This window comes from Tupaia chinensis, unplaced genomic scaffold, assembly GCF_000334495.1.
Source record: "Tupaia chinensis unplaced genomic scaffold, TupChi_1.0 Scaffold144045_1, whole genome shotgun sequence".
Classification (NCBI taxonomy): Eukaryota; Metazoa; Chordata; class Mammalia; order Scandentia; family Tupaiidae; genus Tupaia; species Tupaia belangeri.
The window spans coordinates 1659465-1669459 of record NW_006203897.1 but is presented as its reverse complement, the minus strand read 5'-3'; the positions used below and the strand labels follow the sequence as shown (position 1 = coordinate 1669459).

At 42.7% G+C, this 9995-nt stretch overlaps 1 protein-coding gene across 2 annotated transcripts in view; it reads left to right on the top strand.

Annotated features, from left to right (window-relative positions):
* SLC46A3 (solute carrier family 46 member 3) overlaps positions 1–9995 on the top strand; it is a 33626-nt gene that overhangs the window by 3810 nt on the left and 19821 nt on the right. Inside the window, exon 2 of one of the 2 annotated variants that reach the window (XM_027767221.1) lies at positions 6126–6160. The exons of the other annotated variant lie outside the window; for it this stretch is intronic. The gene's annotated coding sequence lies outside the window, so the exon portion shown is untranslated. The remainder of the gene's footprint in view (positions 1–6125; positions 6161–9995) is intronic. 2 annotated transcript variants of the gene reach the window in all.

The window sequence follows — 9995 nt, the reverse complement described above, 5'->3', positions numbered from 1 at the left end:
TTTTTTTGAGAGGTTTTTGCTATAGGGCATGTGCGCTCACCAGACAGACAGAGACAGAGAGATAGAAAGTGAGAAATCACCCCCCAGGGGGATGGCCACGCCACAATCCCTTCTCCTTTACTCTCCTCTCGGTATCTTGGGCACGCATGCACACGCGCCTGGTGTGAGTTTTAAGCCATCGGGTCCGGGACACGAACCGCGATCAACTACATGGGAGTCCAGCGACATAGCCATTATGCTAACTGCTGGTCCCTGGGCTTTCTCCTTTGATCCGAAGTTCTCTCGGTCTCCTGAGTCCTTCCTGACTAACCCTGACTGTGCGCTTCCCTCTCTGTCTTATAGAATCCAGTATGATCAAGAATCCTGCTAAGCATAGTAGAGAAATCTCTCGTCCTTGCTATCTGACTGCTCTCAATATCTTACCACCCTGACCTGCCTTCAGCAATGATTCTATCACGTCCATGTAGCCAGAAACCCTAAATTTGTAATGTTTCCATTTCTCACTTTTCTGTCCACTGACCCCCGTGCTGCCTCTTGGTTATAAATTCCCATCTGCCTTTGTTGGAGTGGGCGTTCAGCTCAATTTCCTTCCTCTATGACCAGGCCTCCACCACTCCCTCTTTGCAGTGGTCCCTGTACCTATTGCCATGGCCCTCTTGAATAAAGTCCGCCTTACCATCTTTGGCAAGTGTCATGAATAACTGTTTCTTTAACAGAGCTGAACCCAGAACCCCCTTAGTACATCTCTGTTGAATGAATGAAGAAGTAGCATGTGCAAATGAACAACTTTGTGGAGAAGGAGCACTAGAAGGAGTAGTCGATGATGAAGCCAGAGTCTGACTGAGGTGAGAAGTGGAACACGAGATAGGGAACACAGTGAGGTACCAGATTATTTGGAGAAGGAATATTTTTTAGAAAGAAAAATCCCATTAACAGAACGTTTTGCTAGTTACAACTGAGTACTTGCAGATTACATTCTGATTACCTGAATGTTTCTGCATATTACACATGATCGGGTTTCAGGGTTTTAGGGAGATAGAAATGAAGTAAAGCATAGTTCGTCAGGATTAGCAGGCATGCTGACAAGGTAAATAAATTCTGTCTCCCTTTATTTAAAGATCTCCAAGAGCCCGGCTTTCCCTCAGGTCAACCAGGGTGGCGTGACCGCTCTGTTTTCGTAACCTTGGGGAGTGCAGTGGCCACGAGGACAGATGTAATAAAACTGAGTAATGATGGGAGCAGCTGGAGGAGGGCAAAGATAAGAGAGTACATGTTCCCTTCCTGTGCCACATGCACAGTTATGTGCTTTTCCTCCTTAGAAAGTTACTGAACTTCTTAACACCTCTTTAAATTCCTCCTTAAAAAAATCCATTTTCTGCTAGAAAAATGAAGGGGGAAAGATGGTGCTGAGGGACCTGGATTCCAAGGAAGAGCCTGTCCACAGACCTTGCCATGGCTAGAGGACAGCAGTAAGCTCTGTGAAGAATGACACAGTATTTCACCTTGGCTTCCAGTTTTCATATGGGGAGTTTGGGGGCTGGACTAAAAGATTTCTACATTCTGTGAGCCTCATTGTGTTCTGTGTGGTTCTCTGCAGGCCGCCCCAGTTCACTCTTGTTCCTCCCTTCATTTTACAGCCGTTATTTCTCTATACCTGATCTAAGTTTTCTAGTTAGTGTTCATGCTGTCTTATCTTGGGCTACCTATGTCAGTCCAAGAATGTCATTTTGCCACATGGTTGCTGATTCGACTTAAGAGCTTGTAGGACCATTTGGAAAATATCAATATTTTAGAAGGTCTAGGTATTTTGTTTGTTTTTCTCCTAAAGCTTTTAAATAAATATGTATTTCACTGTTTCCCTTTCTTTCTTTCTTTCTTTCTTTCTTTCTTTCTTTCTTTCTTTTTTTTTTTTTTTTTTGCTAGAGAGTGCATGCGCTTGCCAGAGAGGGATTTAGGTGAGAGGGTAAGAAAGCACCCTCCCCATGGGGGGCAGTCATATCACAATCCCTTCTTCTCCATCTCTCATTCCTTCTGGGATTTGGCCAGGCTGCTACATCTAGAATTTGAACTGTGCAATCAGCTATGTGGATCCAGCCACCTTAATCACTATGCCACCAGCTATTCCCTTCAATTCTTTCCTCCTTTGCTTGTTTTTTTTTTTTTTAAGGTTTTGCCGTAGAGCACATGCCCTCACCAAAGAGAGACAGAGATAGTGAGAATGAAAGTGAGAAATCACTCTCTAGGTAGATGGCCATGCTGCAATCTCTTCTCCTCCATTCTCCTCCTGGGATTTGGGGGACGTACACACATGTGCCCATCATGATTTTCAAGTTGCTGGGTCTGGGACTTGAACCATGGTGGGTCATGTAGGAGTCTAGCACCTTAACTGCCATGTCATCAGCTTCCCCTGTCTCTTTTCTTTTTAATTAAGCATTTTTTTCCTGATTATAAATTAATATGAGTTAGCAGATGGTGTAGCTGTTACTTTGGGGACTCCCACATGGCTGACCACAGTTTAAGTCCTGGACCCAGAGGCTTGAAAATCATACTGGGTGTTTATGGATGTGTCCCCAAGATCCTGGAAGGGGAATGAAGGAGAAGGGATTGTGGTATTGCCATCACCCCTGGGGAGGTGATTTCTTACTTTCCCTCTCACTGTCTGTGTCTCTCTCTCTGTCCAGTGAGTGCAGGTTGTCAGAAGAATCATGATGTATTTTTTCCTGTTTTTCTATAAAAAAATGGATCATGACTTTTCTGACAATCCAATATTAACATTTGTTATATTATTTGTAATTCACACTTCATATACTCTTTTTTCCTGTGCATTCCTATGTATACAGTCCAACACCTCCAGTGGTTACCTGGAACCACAGATAGTAGTTAACCCTATATATACTGTGTTTTCTTTCTATAATTATACCTATGATAAAGTTCAATTTATAAATTTGGCACAGTAAGGGATTAACAACAATACCTAATAATGAGCTAGAACAATTATAATGAAATGCCAGCATCACTACTCTTACACCTTGGGGACATTATTAAGTAAATAAGGATTACCTGAACATAAGCACTGTGATACTGAGTCCACCTGATAACCAAGACAGCTACCGAATGACTAACTGGTGGTTGGTACAAGGGAACGTTTCACGCCCCAGGTGGGATGGGGCAGGATGGTACTAGATTTCATCGTGTTACTCAAAATGGCACACAATTTAACACTTATTTCTGAAATTTTCCACTTAATGTTTTCAGACCACAGCCAAGAGTAACACATTGTAGAAAGTGAAACTACAGATAAAGGGAACTGCTATATTTATTTAAAACACACACACACACAAAAAAAAAACCAGAATCAAGACTACATATTTTTTGTTGCCTGCTTTCTTTTTTTCACTTAGTATCATAGGTTGAAATTTTTCCTTATAATTAAATATGTTGTGAAAATATAAGGTATTTTCCTAATCATAGAAATGTATGCATTAGTCCCCTAGTACATATAGAGAGTTATACTTATATATTGCCATATATTTAGTTCTTCAAACTATAAATAACCTTACAAAAATCATACCTAATCTGCAGTAGGACTTGCTGGGTAGACAATGTATAAAGATTTCAGGGCATATTATTAAATAATTACACTGAAAAAAGTTTTATCAGTTTACTTTTTTACTAGCAGTGATGATTAGGCTCATGTTGGCCAACTGAATATTATCTTAATAAAATATTTGCCCATAATGAACATGAAAAATAATAATGCCCTGGTATCTTACTATGTACCAAGTGATTGATTGATTTGATTACCGGTAAGGTTGAACATTTTTTTCTTCCCTCTTTTTCAGCTTGAGAATAAAATTTCAGCTAGAATTATAATTAGTTTGGGAGTTACCCATTTGAGGTTGGTTTAATGAAGAAACACTTTTCCATTTCCGTCTTTATTACACAACATATTTGAATGTTGTTTGGAATCACACTTTATTGAATGTTGTGGTACACATTTATCACATTTATTTTCAGCGATTCAGCAAGACAGAACATATTGTCATAAACTAAGCATCTCAGAAAAATAAATTCATCAGATTTTTTTTAATTCCCAAGGACAAACTTAGTGTACAATTTCATAATTTTGGAGTACTGAATAAAATTACTTCATTTCTTTTTACCTTTTTTTTTTTAGAGATTTTTGCTATAAGGTGCATGTGCTTGATGGAGAGACAGAGAGGCAGAGAGACAGAAAGCGAGAAATTATCCCAAGGGGGATGGCCATGCCACAGTCCCTTCTCCAGTCACCTTGTGAAATTTGTGGCACATGTGCAACACGTGCCTGGCATGAGTTTTAAGCCACTGGGTCCAGGACTCAAACTGTAGTCAACCATGTGGGAGTCCAGTGACATAACCATTACACTGTCTGCTAGTCCCTTTTTACTTTTATTTATATATTGGTTTCATGAGCAGCAGAGAGAGATAGACAGAGAGCCTCTCCAACAGGGTGAATGTCTGATCCACCAAAATTTGGATTCAAATTCAAACACTATGAAATACCCACTGAGTGTCAGACCTTGCTCCAAGTGCTTTCACATATGTCCTATGTCACCTGCTATGGTATAATGTAAAGCCACATTGGGCTGGCTCTGTAGCCTGGTGGTTGAGCTAGCTGGGTCTCACATAGCTGACTGGGCAGTTATAGTCCTGGACCCAGCAGCTTGACAAACACTCTGGGAGTGTGTGCATGTGTGCCCAAAACTCCCAAAAGGAAGGAGAGGAGAAGGGATTGTAGTATGATCATTCTCCAAAGGGGATGTTTTTTCCTCTCCCTCTCTCTCTCTCTGTCTCTCTCTAATGAGTGTCAAAAAGAGCGAGAGAGAGAGAGACAGAAAAAGAGAAAAGAAGGAGAAAGAAAGAGAAAGGAAGAAAGAAAGCCACTTTAGATAAAATTTAAATTTCTAACCCATTGCTTGGATGAAGTTCAGTCCCTATTCTCTGAGTTCTCCCTTACTTGGTCCAGATGGGTTAGTCCCATATACTATTGTGCAGAATAGAAATGATTACTCTGCTTAAGTTTCTAACCTTGTTTTGACGAGGGTAGTGGAGGAAATAGGAAGTCCAGTTCTCAGGTGTAAAGGTCATAGCAATACTTACTCCATACCATAGGACACAGAGTTTCTGGTTATAGCTCTACAGGTACTTTCTGTTTTTTAGATTTATTTATTTATTTCATGAGCAAGAAAAACAGTCAGAGAGAGAGAACCCTAAACTTGGCTCTGACACCACCATTCACCCCAGGTTTCAGCCAGCCCTGAATCATGGGTACATGTATGCCTAGTATGCTCAGAGCAGTGTCTGGACCCAAACAGGGAGCATCCCACAGAGGATAGTCTTGCAGACCATCAGTTTTACTGCCATGCCATTGTCTGGCTCCAGATAGTTTCATTGACAGTTAATCAACTATTTCTTTTAAGGAACCCCAAGACCCAAAGTGGTGGGTCAGGATGTGATGCAACCTCATTCTGTTCCTAACTGACCCTCCCCTAAGACAAGGCAGGCCCTGGATTGGAGGCTGGCTCATTAGCACCAGCACTACCACTGTCATGGTGGATTGCTTCTGGAGAGCCATTACTGCACATTTCTGACAACTGAACGTCTTTAGGACAATCCTTTCCCACAGAAGTGTTGTCATAGCTTGAGACGGTAAATGAAAAGGGTCAGGATTTCTGATTTATAAGGAAATTCCCTGGTTCTTTTGCATATTTACCCACTTCCCCTTCAGAAACTTCAACTGTCACATCAATGGCAACACAGAGGCCCCCACTTTCACCAAGCCAAAAAGGAGCTGTTCAGCCTAAATACGCCAAAACTGGAGGCCTGTCTGCCTCATAGCCACACACCTAAAAATGGCATAGATAATGCCAATACATTTATGATATGAAATATTTATGTACTTGGTAACCAACAAGTCAGGGAAGATTTCCAAATCACTGGCTTTGTGGATATCATTGACTGAAACATGGATTACAAAAAGGTACCGTATTTATGGAAGGTGATATCTGTTTTGAACACTTAAAAGTATACAGTCACTTGTTTTGTGTGTTGTGTTTTGAAGGTTTTTTCTTTTTTTTTTTTCTAAGGTAGAAGCTCTGCACATCAAGTTGAAGAGAAGAAGGTGGGCTTGATGTAAGAGATCAGGGAGTTGGGCTACTAGGTGGTATAGTGGTTAAGGCACTGGGCTCCCACATGGTTGACCATGGTTCGAGTCCCAGACCTGGAGGCTTGAAAAATCACACCAGGTGCCTGTGCATGCATGCTCAAAACTCCAGGAAGAGAATGGAGGAGAAGGAATTGTGGTGTGGCCATCACCCCCCAGGGAGTGATGTTTGACTTTCCGTCTACTGTCTTTCTCTGTCTCTCTCTGGCAAGCACACATGCTCTATGGCAAAAACCGTAAAAAGAAAGAGAGAGAGAGACTCGGGAGTGCTCAGTGTGCAAGGAAAGTTCATAGAAAAACTAGAACTAAGGTACAAGTTTCATGCAAAAATTTTTTAAATCGACATATACTAGGGAACCAGCAGTTAGTGTAATGGCTATGTCGCTGGACTCCCACGTAGTTGACTGCAGTTTGTGTCTCGGACCCGGTGGCTTAAAACTCACGCCGGGCGCGTGTGCGTGCGTGCCCAAGATCCCCAGAGGAGAATGGAGGAGAAGGGATTGCGGCGTGACCATCCCCGCTGGGGGGTGATTTCTCGCTTTCTGTCTCTATGTCTCTCTCTGTCTGTCTGGCGAGCGCACGCGCCCTACAGTGAAAATCTCTCCAAAAAAAAAAATCGACATATACTTTTTCATAATATGCAGTTTTCATTAACTTTTAAAAAACTCCTCATGTTTGTGGTAGTAGGTCACAAGTACAGAGGAGATTGGGGAGAAAAAGGGTGCTGAGATGGAGCCCAAGGAATGGTGCTGTTTGAGAAGCAAGCCCATCTGAGAAAGGGCTCTCAGAGCAGCAGGAAGACAGCCGGGTCATGGCACTCAGCAGAAGGAGATATTCCCAGAAAGAGAAATCTGTTCATCAGTCGCCACAGCAACAGAGGTCAAGAGAGACGAGAGTTGAAGTTAGGTTATGAACTCCTCAAATAGATAAGACCTACTAAAATCTTTTTTTTTTTTTTTTGGCAAATAATTCACTAAGGTCATGTGATCGGACTACATTTCCTTCCAACAATTTGTGCTTGGAGTTGTAACACATTGGACTCTTATCAGCACCAAACTGACAGTCACCTCCAAAGCAGTACTTAGTGTACAGAGGTCTTTTCATCACATCTTACTTTGCTGATTTATCAGAAACAAACAAAAGAAAGCTACCTTCTTAAAACCAACCAAGTCTAGTCGCTACTATATGCTGTTCTGGCTTTTGTTACCTCTGTCCTGGCACTGCCCAGCACAGCAAGGTCGTGTGAGTTCAATATGTCTGCTCACAATGTCGAATTAGATCTCTCTACTCTCACATTGTTCATTGGCATGCTGTGAAAACTTCTCTGGAACATGATATGACATTGTTTTTCCCTTCATTTGAGCATATTATTTATACAATCTACTGTCTTTCTCATGAGTCTGACATTATTAACATTCTTCTGCTTGGAGCCAATGTGACCATGACCAGAAACACAAATGCCGACCCTGAAATCAGATGTCAGTACAATAATAATGTGCTTCATATGAATATGATTGTTATTCATTTTATGAATATAATTCATACTATGCTTACATTAAAATATCTAGGTCTGGTCCACCCACAGTGGTCCGGGTTGTAAGGTGTCACTGTGCAATGCTGGAGTCATGTGGGAAGCCCAGGTTTGGATTCTGGGTAGATCTAAACATGCCGGGCATACCTACACATGGTGATGATCCTGACTGGCTAGGAGGCTAAGGGAAGGATCACGGTGTGGCAAGACCCTGTACCAAAGGTATCTGTCTCTCTCTCTTTCCCCTCCCCTTCTCCAATTAAATAATGAAACAAACTCTACAAACTCTATACAAATGCTAGGTCATTGAACTGAAAACATAAAAATGTCAAAATCTTCATGGAAGCCCTTGCCCTGATGAATGGCCACTGCTCCAGGAAGGCTTAGGCTTTATTTTCAATTTCTTCTCCCAGGGGCTCACTGGATATATATACAGAGAACTCACTCGCTGGGGGAATGACCATGCCTTAATCCCTTCTCCTCCATTCTCCTTGCAGGATTTTGGGCACGCATGCACATGTGCCCAGCATGTTTTTCAAGCCACCAAGTGAACTGTGTGGTCACCACGTGGAATCCAGCTGCCTTAACCTCTATGCTACCTGCTCGCCCCTTCTCTCAGAGTCTTTAGAGGAAGAAGGCTTGAGCAAGAGCCTGTGAGAAACAATAGCAGTGGGTGAATGGAACGATCAGTCCCTGATGGTCTCCATGGGCTTGGTTTTAGAATCGTTTTTATTACCTTTATGTAGATCTATTTTTTCTTACCAAATACGAGGAAACAGTTTGATGATTAATTATGGTGTATTGATTTCTTTTATTTCATCCAGAGTTCAGTACAGAGATAGGTTCCAATTAACAGTTGGCTAATATATAACTTCTTTAATATATAACTCAAGCCCTTATTATTTTTTTAAAAAAGAAAAAGGCTTGCATAATGATTATCGTCACCATAGAGATGGGAGGCAGAATACATTAAGAAGGCATTTTTCCCAGGATTCCTGGATCACAGGTCAAGGGAGCTAGATTCCACCTGGCCAATCGTGGTTCCCATCAGGCCCCCGAAGCTTGAAAAACATGCCTGGCACATCGTCAAGGGAAGAAAATGGAAGAAAGCTGATTGCGGTGTGACCGCACACCACTAGGAAGTGCTTTTTCCCTCTCTGTCACTTTCTCTCTCTGGTTAACACACAGTTTAAAAAACAAACAGAAGGACTTTTTCATGTTGAAGAGTAAGGTCAGCAAAGCATGGACATTGTATACTAATTTTTTCTGGGACCAGAAATAACATCTTCAGGACCAGCATAGCCAACACCACAGTTTAATTCCCAAACTAGCAGCTTGAAAATCAAGCTGGAGCGTTTGCCTGTGTGCCCAAAATCCTGAGAGGAGAAGAATGGAAGAGAAAAGATTGCAGCTAGCCATCTGAGGGGGGGGCAGGGAATTTCTTACTTTCCCTCTCTCTCTGAAGTATGCATGCCCTATAGCAAAAACAAGAAGAGAGAAAGAAAGAAAGAGAGCAAAACCAGCATCTTCTAAACATCTTTTCTGTTCCATTGATTCTCATAAGAAATTGTGGCCTGTGGACATGGAAGTCAGAGCTATTTATCCATACTTCATCCTCCTTCTGAGCACATGATAGGACCGCACTTCTCCACACAGACCTGTGACTTATTTTGGCCAAATGAAAAAGTGATCTGTACCATTTCTAGGAGGAAACCTTGGCGTCAGATTCTTTTTTCCTTTTCTCTGCCTTCAGTTATATTCAGATAATAACAAGAGCAATCTGTCCCTGAGTGAAAATGACAGAAGGATGCTCCCCAGTGACCCAAAATGGACATGTACAATAGCTTGAGAGATACAGCAGTTTTAAGATATTAAGATTTGGGGCATGCCTTCGCCCTTGATTTTACAGGAGCCAAGCATCTAAAGTGAACATTTTACTTCTCATAGCTAAGACAGGTAACCCATTTTTTCCCGGGTGCAGCAGGCCAACCGTCAAGCCAGCGGCGAGGCCCAGCTCCCGGCCGCAGCTTTGCACCTGCGGGGTGTGGGGATCCGCCCGGAGCCCTCCGGAGGCGGGCGCACGAGCGTGACACCCTAGCGGACCAATCCGCGCGTGGGCGCCGGCTGCGGGGCCCAATCGCAGGAGAGCCGGGAAGGGCAATGACCGCGCGGACGGCCCCCTCCGCCCGCCGCTTTGCCGAGCAGGCTGCAGCCGAGAGCTGACTGGCCGACAGGCCCACCGACCCACCTGCTACCGCGCCG